This window comes from Pundamilia nyererei, unplaced genomic scaffold, assembly GCF_000239375.1.
Source record: "Pundamilia nyererei isolate P.nyererei 1_Seehausen unplaced genomic scaffold, PunNye1.0 scaffold00036, whole genome shotgun sequence".
In the NCBI taxonomy this organism is placed as follows: domain Eukaryota; kingdom Metazoa; phylum Chordata; class Actinopteri; order Cichliformes; family Cichlidae; genus Pundamilia; species Pundamilia nyererei.
The window spans coordinates 723,242-734,428 of NW_005187437.1; positions in this window are offsets into that span (position 1 = coordinate 723,242).

Below are 11,187 nucleotides of genomic sequence, written 5' to 3' on the forward strand. Positions count from 1 at the left end.
CTCAAGCAGCGTGTTAAATCACATCATCTCATTCCTAGGCTGAATTGTTGACCGTGCTAACAGACTTGGACACTGAGTGTGTGAGAGAGTGTGTGTGTGTGTGTGTGTGTGCATGCTAATCTCAATTCTGGGCTACTGAGTCCTCCTCCTCTTCTTTACCACCCACACATACACACATAAACACACCACAGCAGTTGCTAGCCAATCACTACCTCTTTTCCTTTCTATTGCCTTTACCTGCGTCACTCTGCATGTGTTGCCATGGTGATCACTGATGCTCCCTCCCCCCCACAAATGTGTCTGTGCTGTTCCAGTATGAAGATGAAGCCGACTCGTGGCTGGTGATGCAGGCAGGCTGCAAACGTCATCACTTCCCTTGGGAAGAAGGCCTATTTTTACCAGTGGGCACAAAGTATACCAAGCTGCCCAGCATATTTATGGAAGCGCATCTAATCCCAGCCTGCCAGGAAACATCTCTCCCCACGCTCTCTCTCTCTCTCTCTCTCGCTCCATTCATCTCTCAGAAAAGCTGTTCCTTTCAAGGCACAGTTTTCCGCTTGAGCTGAGGTGACAGTACCTGTGAGGGTTTTGAGTGATCTTGTTAGAATATCTGTTCTTTATCTATGAGACTGAGATGTGATGAAAATCAGGGGTCAGTAGAGCTCCAATCTTCTGTTTTGCTCAAGGTCACTTTAGCTTAATAACTTCCTATTTGTTGTGATAGGAAGGATAACTGTGAAGGAAACCTAGAAGTCATTTTGAAACCAGGAGGCAGTTTATGCGGTTAGTTTTAGTGGAAGAACTGAAATAATGATGTGAGGAGATAAAGGTGAGTGGGATTAGAAAATGTTACAAAAATACCACAAATCAAGGACATGATGGATGCAAAAATGAAAAAAGTCAAAGCAGCTCCACACCTCACCACCGGTTGATTCACCTTAGTTAAATTTACAGTCACTACTTTAAAATATTCTACTTATTGTTCAATATTTTTTCTTTATTAAATGTGTTTATTTTTCCATCACACCTTCCAATGTTTATATGGCGTGCACACATATTAACCTTGCAAGGTCAAAGTTCTGTTTTATGTTATATTAATACATCTTTCTTTGTTTGAGTTACCTGAGGGTTGGCTTCTCCTCCTGTCTGGCAAAAGGTGTGGCAAAGGGCTGGGAGACCTGAAGTACCACTGACAGCCTAATTGGATAGCACCACATGCCTGGGGGGTGTTTCATGTTTGTTTAATTGTTCTGTATCAGTTGGTTATATGGCAGCCATCTTGTTTTCCCCCGTGTGTGTCATTTGGTTTAGCTAAACCAGTATTTAAGTTCCCCATGTGTCATTTCAGCAGGTCAGTTTATCATATATTTGTTTGAGGTTTTGTTAATTATTATCTTGAGTTTAGTCTATTGAGTTGACCTCTTTTATTGTTCTGCCTGTTTAAGTTTTGGCTTTGTTAAATATATTTTTGGGTCAATAAAACCCCTTTTTTGAATTAAAACCACCTGTGTCCTTTATGCTTTACTGCTTGGTCCCTGACACAGCCACATACCGCATCTTTCTGTTTATCTTATGTAGCAACAATAGCTAGTGTGCACACCCTAAACCCAGGGCGAAGTTAATCATTTAACACTTTTATTTGTTTAGTCTCCCAACAACAGTAACTGGCAAATGTTATCAATTGTGGTCGCTCTGATTATGGTATAGACATGATTCCTGTTACAAAGGACACACCCTGACATTCTTCGCAAATGACAAGTAACGCTTTTATGAGCAATAGTTTCCATAGTAGGCGAACACCTGAAAGAGGAACCCTAGCATCATGTTTATGCAGAGTTCCTTTGATTTTACTACAAAATAATGAGTCTGTGTTTGCTCCATTTTCTCCTGTGTGGTTTAATAGTTGAAAAGCTAAGCACTGATTAAACTGAAGAATATACTATACTATACAATTATACTCACAGCATAATTTAGTTATTGTTATGCTATGCTGGCAAATTTAAGAAGAAAACAATGAGCAGGTATTGGATGATAAAAAATATGTTACAGAATATTTTAAATTAAGGTGATGTCAAATCTACAAATAACAGAAAAGGAAAATGGAAAGTATTGATGTGTGTATCTTGGGTGTGTATCAGTACAGAGAATATGTATCACCTCAGACTGTCTAATTTATTTGTGTATTGTAATTGTGTCCTTTGATCCTGCTCGCCTGCTGTGGTCTTTCTGTGATAACCTGGTCTTGGTCTGGACAAGATCTACACTGCTTCAAAGGCAATCCACATGTAAGGACTTCATCAGTATTTTTAGATGATTCCTTTAACTCCTTCAAAATGATAAGTTTAAACCAGCATAGGCCCGTGTAAAGTCTTTATTTATTTATTTACGTTTTATAGCTAACTACCTACCTACATCAGTGGGTTGCTAACAAATGTTGGTTACTAAATTTAGATAAGGTCAACCCACCCAAGACAAATCAATGCTGCTATCTCTACAGCCTACACAAAAAAATCCAAGTATAAAGAAGCTCATGGGAAACCAAGAGAACCGGTATTCAAATGTACGAAATAATTATAGCAAATTTGTTTTGCAAATTTCAAGTGAAATGCTTTTAAGTCTGCCTCATGTGCTAATGATGACCTTTTTCAGTAGCTAACTTCCCACTAAAGTCCACTGTGCACTAAAATCAGTCATGTTGGTATAATCGGTAAGCTATTATTAACTGAATAATTAATACATGCTTGGCTGTTCCTACAGTATCGTTTTGGCTATTTAATATTTTAATTATTAAGTTGCGTGACTTAAATTGAATTGGTATTTGTAAAAGTACACTAGAAAAATCTGAGGGGCACTGTAATAATGTATACTTTGTTGATCCCCATGGGGAAATTCCTTACTGGATTTACCCCTTTCACTCAGGGAAGCAGTAGGCAGTCAGCAATCTAGTGCCCGGCGTACCTCAAGGTGACCATTCAGTGGATTTGAACCCCCAACCTTCTGAGCACGGGGCTTCCACTCTACCTACTGAGCTATCAGTGCCCTATACTGTTGTGACCTTTTTGGATGGGCCTGAAGCATCTGCCACAGCCACGATCATCCATACTGCACATGCTGGTCAGGTAAAAGCTATCCTGTGTACATGTTTAGAATTAAAATACAAGAAATAAACAAATTGTAAGCATCTGTAGGATAAACTTTAATAATGTAGTGCTGTATGCCCCACAGATCAGAGCAGTTATGTTCCTCTTTAAATGGTTCTTTCCCTTCTGATATATATACATATTTACACATACAGGGGTCAAAGTCAGCTGGAAAGATCTGGCACAGCATTCAAGTAACTCCAGTTAATAAATTGTTAAATCTGATAGGTAGGTTTTGTACAAATTACTACTGAATTATTTACAGTCCTGATAAAAAGTTTAGTACCACATGCCTTTAAAAGGCCAAATCTGTGCAAAAATGTGAATTCATTGTCATCTTCTGTCAGGTAGTCACACTGTCATGATGTTCTGATGGCAAAGGCAAAAGAATACAACTTTTCCTTGAACATGGTTGGATTGTTGAAATGCATAAGCATTAACTCCGACGGCATCTGAGACTGAAGAGCTTCAAAAACAAAAAACGTCTGCAAAGGCCTCGTGTCCTTGAACGCCACAGAACTGACCATTTGGACTTTGCAAGAGAGCACCAAACTTGGGACATTGAAAGGTGGAAGAAAGTTTTATTCTCTGATGAGAAAAACTTTAACCATGATGGTCCTGATGGTTTCCAACGTTACTGGCATGGCAAGCAGATCCCACCTGGGATGTTTTCTATGCGGCACAGTGGACGGGGGCCATAATGGTCTGGGGTGTTTTTTCCTTCATTGGAACAATGGAGCTTCAGGAGGTGCATGGGCGTCAAACGGCCGCTGGATATGTCCAGATGTTGCAGAGAGCATCACTCATGACTGAGGGGCCTCATCTTTGTGGTACCGACTGGGTTTTTCAACAGGACAATGCTGCAGTACACAATACTTGCAGGACAAGGAACTTCTCCCAGGAGAATAACATCACTCTTTAGGACCATCCTGCGTGTTCCCCTGTTTAAATCCAATTGAGAACCTTTGGGGATGGATGGCAAGGGAAGTATACAAAAATGGACAACAGTCCAGACAGTAGATGCCCTTCGTGCAGGCATCTTCACCACTTGGGGAAATGTTCAAACTCACCTCATGGAAACCTATTTTTGAAGTGATCAACAATAATGGTGGCGCTACTCATTACTGAGTTCATGTTTGGAACTTTGATTTATATTTTGGGGATTTATGGGTTTTTTTGGAGGTGTGGTCCTAAACTTTTGATCAGCTGTAAAACAGCCTGTTTCAGTTTAAGCGTTGTTTTCAATAAACTGCATGCTCAAAAAAATGTTTGGTCTTACTCACAGTTCTTCTTATTGCATGTTGAAGCTCTACTTGGAACCTTGTTAAGATCCAGCCATGCAAAAAGCGGTCTTAAACTTTTGATCGGGGCTTTATTTCATAATATGCTCCAGTCTGATGTTGTTTTCATTATTACTGAACTCTACTTGCTCAATAACAAGAAAATAATGGCATCTCATAGCCAGTGTAGAGACTAACGCGTTACGGTAACTACGTTATTAAGTAACGCGTTACAATAACTACGTTATTATTGTGGTAACAAGCACGGTAACTAGTTATTATGCCAAAATCAGGAACGCGTTAATCGTTACTGGGATTTCGATAGGGTCATTATTCGTTACTTTGTGTGTTTCGTTCGACCTACCTCAGAAATCGGAACACAGACCCTCGAGTAAACGGCATTCTGGTTAGTCTCGTCAGAGAAGTCGGGATTCCAATATGGCAATGCCCTCGAAAACGGTTGTTTTGCTAGCCCTCTATAAAAAGAAATTACTACTTAACACATATGCAGCCATAGCTGGATTCGGTGGGCCGATGGTGGGGAGGAGGAGAGAGCCGAGGCGGCCACCGGTCCGAGTGTCAGGTGAACTGAACTTCAGGTAAGAAGTTATGACCTGCAGTCTATCTGGGTCAGATATAAACCAAGTTTAGGTGGAGTTTATTTTCGTTGTGCTGACTTTTTACAGTCAGTTACAATAACTCGTACTGTCTACTAGCTAGCATGACGGACTTTCTATACTGCTGGGCGGGTGCTATGATGTTACTGATATTGAACTTTATTTTGTTCATAAGGTTAGTTATTAGAGTTGCCAGCTGTGCTGTAAAAAATCGGAATCATCTCAGAGAAAATATTACGCCTTTTGTATTGAGCTGAAAAGGAACCGCACTTCAGCTACAATGAAAAAAAAAGACACAAGCTTATTGGCAGTCTGGTGTTACCTACATCTTCCTACTCGAAAGGCAGAATTTCCGAGTTCTGAGTACAATCGAAAGCACCACAACTGCAGTTTTTGTGTTGGATGTAAAAAGCGCACATGATGCTGTGACGTAGGCTAGAATCATGCCGGCAGTCGACGACGGTCCAGGCGTGGGATTTCTCTTGTGGAAATATGCACATTATTTTTTCCTTTCTGTTGGTAGGTGGCACAGTGCACTTGTGGCAGGATAGTGCTAACGTGTAAGCAAGCTCGAAGACTGGCAATCTTGCTGGGTATCCAGTTAGGGAAGCAACACATTAATAAGAGAATTCAGAGTAAATCCAAAGTTACTTTGCCTAGTAACTAATTACTTTGAAAGTAACGAGTAACTTGAAGTAACTGAGTTACTTTTGATAGAAGTAACTAGTAATGTAACTAAGTTACTAATTTAAAGTAACTTACCCAACACTGCTCATAGCTGACTTCACCACATTCCTTTGCACTTCTCATCCCTGTGATTTGTTCACAGTGCAGATGTAAATTTGTGGTTGTTGTAGTACTTAGCGAACTACTTAAAGGGAGTGAGCATAAATGCAGTAAATAAACAGCCTAACAAACATCACCCAGCACAGAAGCTGCTTCTGTGCAGTTTGTCACAAAATGTTAAAAGCAAAATGTACAGCTGCTGTTTTTGACTAATTTTTTTAGTCACACATTTTAATAATGTGGGACTGTAAGAGAGAGAGGTGGCAGATGCTCGAGAATGTTCACACTACTTCGGAAGAAACTTTTATAAAATGGAAATTAAAATATTAAACCTAAGGTTCACATTCACTTTAGTTTTTTTAAATCTGATTTTGGATCTATACATGCCATTTTCCTGTCTGATGTTGTTTTTGTGAAGAAAAAAAAATTTAAGTATACCAAAGTCTCCATGAAGATAGTGGTTAGTGGTTAGGTTACAGTACTGTGATAAAGTTTACAGTCATCCAGTATGTTAGACATACGTAATAGCAGACATTAGAATAGAATAGAATTGAATTCAACTTTATTGTCATTGCACATGTCACAGGTACAAGGCAACGAAATGCAGTTTCCATCCATCCAGAAGTACTTTAGGCATGATATAGATATATTACAATATATATTAGCAATAATATAGATATGTAAGTATATTACAGAAATGGGTCTATAATGGTATGTTATAATGTACACGGTATGAAGGCATGTTATGAATATGCTATAACTATAAGTATGTACAGGCTGTAGTGAGTACAAGCTGTGTACAGGCTATGAACAGGATATAAATATGAAAAACTATACAGAATATGAAATAAAAAAAACTATACAGAAATATGAGATATACAGCTATACAGAAATGGGAACTATGCAGGTTATAAACAGTTGTAGAATTAATTAATTAATTACACAGAATTATGCAGTAGTGCAGTTAAGATAAGTGAGATATGTGGATAATTTCTACAGAGGCTATATAAAGTGCTAGTGGTTGTGAGTGGTGGTTCAGTCCATGTTATTATTGTGTGTATGAGGGTACAGTTGACATTACTTAATATTTGTAATGATGCTGATTAGATTCACTCACTGAATCCTGCCAAACATCTGAGCATAAAAACGTGACCTTCAATAACAGAAATAAATACATACAAGTGAACGAAAATATCACTGATAAAATTTTTGAGGATTTGCTTTTCTGCATTTTTAGATATTTGAGTTAAAGTTAAATCAAATTTACTGTTTGCAACAAATATCAGGGACCTCAAGTCAGCTCCTCTGATCAAGTCAATTCCAGACCGTTTTATCACAATACTAAAAGGAAAATTTGTCAAAACCACAAACAACATGAAACTAAGATATAATTAATATAAACAGAAAAAACATGCAACTTCTGCCAGAGGGAAGCTTTACTGTTATCGCTCTCATTTGTTGCTGAGAACTTGACTTTAAAATCCAAGAGTTGAAACAACACCCCCTAAATGTCATGATGTTGTCACACCTGATGAACAGCAGTCCACTCCCACTACAGGCTGTTATCATGTCTAGCAGAGCTGCCGTACAGTAATGAGAGAAAACTGATTGATTAAAGCTACTGTCATGCTAATACCACGTTATGATTGAACAAATGTGCCAAGGCAAGCCTGCAGCCCTATAGCATCACAGCAAATAACTCATAATATATTATCAGTTTCAATGAATAACAGTTAGCCAACTGGAGGATGGATGGTGGGCCTTGGGGGGTTTGCTAAACTGCTACAATAGACTCCTATGAAAGGCCTATGCTAAATGGATCGGGCCGGTTATACTGTCTGTAAAGACAACTAAAGGCATAGATAGGCTACATATTGGAAATAATAGGCATTATTTTTAAGAAGCTGTGTATATTGAGGAGTGACATACTGAATCAACAGATTTAAAAAAAAAAAAAAAAAGCAAAACACACACAGCAAATCGTCACTTCAGGTTGAGTTTATTGACAAAAGAAGAACATGGACCGGGAAATTTATTGTAGGCTGATTCTGGCAGAGAGTGGGAGGATGTAACTACTTTCGTGATGCACTGTGATGTGAACCTATATGTGCCAGCCTGTGGGCGACTTAAAGTAGTCATATCACCTGACCTGCATGTCTGTGGATTGTGAAGGAAACCCACATGAGATGCCGAAACACAGAAACCATCTGGACCGATTCTCAAACCCAATGCTTTCTTGTTGTGAGGTGGCAGTATCAACCACTGAGCCACTACCACTGAGCAGTTGAGTTTCTGTTCACGCGTGAGAGACAACCTGTTATCGTCCTACTGTTGTTCTCGAGGCTTTAATGATCTTTAAAGGCAATCACGATAAAGACGTGTGGAGCAAAACCTGTGGCTGTTATTTTTAGAAAGCGCTAAATGTCTTTGGGCTGACATTCAGCATAAAAGTTTTGATTAAAAGCCTCAGCCTTAGATTCTTTTTTTCACAGAATGCAATTTACATTTTTCAGTTTCAAAGCTGATCTGGAAAATGGATGGAAATCTCTGTCTGAGATCACTGAGACTCTTTGTGAACACCTTACCGCTACTAAGGGAAGCATCATTGAGAAAAACAGTAATGCTGTACCAGAAACATAATGTAATAGGTATCAGATTGGACCGTTAAACTAAAAGGTTGAACCCAATAAGAACTGAAAAATATGACTGGTTTTGGGGTTAAATGTTTTGTTCCCTCATAGCAGAAAAAACATCCACTGGAAAACAGTAGCATGTAGTGGAAAATAATAATAATCAAATATCAAATGCTACCTTTTTCTTCATCACCTAATGCATAACTATGAAAAGGTGTGGGCCCGTGAGGTTTTGTGGTTACCTGCTTGAAATTGTCAGAGCGTGTTTTTGTGGATGCCGGTGTGTTTTATGCCGAGCAGCGTTACAGACGCACGCACACAGTTCCTACATCCCCCGTGAGTGTGGAACTTCACCTACACTTTGAAACTACGTCAGTAGGTTCAGAGGAGCAGCTTAGTGGAACTTGCATGTGTGTCTGTATTATTAAGGATTGTTACTGAACTCCATCTAATGCTGAATTAATACTAATTAGACACTAAATAGATGAGTTTATTTCAGGAAATACTGGAAGCGAATCTTTAAGATGCTTTTAATCACATTTAAAATCCCAGGCACTTCAGTAGGGAACAGAAAAAAGTCAATATACAATTCTTAACCACTTCTCTAACTTTGGGTCATGGAGAGCTGGAGCTTATCGCCGTGTTTATAGGGGAAAACGTGATGTTTATATTGCATACGTAACAGATTATTGGACTGGGGGAGGAAACTAACACGGGTACTGTGAAAACATGCAAACTCCACACAGAAAAGTTCTAGTTAATCAGGAGGTTTATACCAGGAACCTTGGTGTTGTTAAGCATTAGTGCTAACCGCTTCCCAACACACTGAACCTTTGTTTCTGTTTAAGTGTAAAATACTTCAAATCTATGATTTAAAAAAATGAAACAAAGCATATGTGATAAGCTTGAATCCTGCTAACTGTTCACCTCCACATGCCTGGCTCAATGCCGAATGAAGGGGAACGGTATATTTGATGGTTGCTGGAAATTAAAATGCCTGCCAATTCTGACATTTATGTAGGAGGAAGGCAAATGCTGTCACAGTACCACAGATACTAGTACAGTATATTTCTATGAAACCAGAATGATTACGCATGAAAGATAAGTGCTACAAAAGGAAATGAGATCTGAGATATGTTTTTTTTTAAACATCTGTTTTATTTTTGAACACAGATGCCCACAGTGTCACATGCAACGATGCAACGCAGGCAGTGTCTCACTTACAGAGATCAGCACGAGCAACTACAAATACAAACGTGTGCATCGTTTAATAACATTTCAGTTAAGTTTTTCCAGCAGAATCACATATGTTTTCATTTATTCAAACTTTACAGCACTTAAATGAAGGAGTTGTTGAAAACAGGAGATCAACACAGATTTCTTGTAAGACCTTCAAAGGGCTCATATCCATGCTACTCTACTCCTTTATTCACATTTAATATTTAAAATGCAAACCACACATCAACTTTGCTCAATGCACCAATGAGCTCTTTGGAGCACAGAAGAATCATTACAATAAATAATACCAAGCATTCCTGACTGCTCATAGTGGTTTGCCTTAACATGCAGCCTTGAAAATTATTCTTGGACACCTGAGTTTGCTCCACAGCGTCTTTGTTGACTCATGCTGAAACACTCCAGAGCATTCAGAAATCACATGACAAGCATGTATTACAGTAAAAAGGCTCTTAGCCAAGTTCTGTTTACTGGAATACTTTCCAATGAGATGTGAGGAATCTGTGTCAGAATGCGGTTAGTGTGTAAATCAATATGAGATTGGATCCTGGATCCTGCATGTATTTATCTACTCGTTTATGGTTTAGTCGACACTATATATATATATTTTTTTCTAATTTTTAATTTTTTTCAGATCAATTTCCTACCTACTGACTTCCACATGGCAGAAAGTCGATGCTCCTTATCTGGACGTACTGTTTTCAGCAGGAGAAACCAAGTGACTTTGAGCTCAACAATTATTAAACCAGTTTTATCAAACCAGGTAGCCGACGCCAATCCGTATGTCCAGGACAACTTGAGGACAGACGGTGCTCCTCCTATAATACATGTGAGATTTTAGTAATTATTGCGCACAATGCCGCCCCAAGGATCGGATCCCCTGACACAAACAGAGTAATATAGTGTATGCAGTTCAGTGCCAGGAGGATTGCCATGATTTATACATCAGGGAAACCAAACAACCTCTGGTGAAGCGGCTGGCACAACACAGAAGAGCTACCTCTTCAGGCCAGGACTCCACAGTCTATTTACACCTACAGGCCAGTGGACACTCTTTCAAGGATGAGGATGTACACATCCTGGACAGGGAGGAATGCCGGTTTGAGCAGGGAATCAAGGAGGCCATTTACATGAAAAGGGAAAGACCATCTCTGAATTGAGGAGGGTACATCTTTCACCATCTTACAATCCTGTGATTGCAGCCATTCCCCAACTCTCTGTGAATGGTACTCATGGCCATTGATCAGTGGTTTTTGATCAGTGAGCTTTGATCAGGGATAGTTGATTTATGGTCATGAGGATTTGCATATTAATGATTAAGGAACTGACGTCCAAGCCCATTGTTCACCAGAGAACAGCTAAACACACTGATGCCCATCCCCATGGGTTTGAAGGCATTTTTGAGACTCAAAATGTGGTTTTATTGTCAGGGTTACTCCTAGGCTGAGAGTGAGGGTTAGGCATTCATTTTTGTCCTCACTAAGATATGAAAACA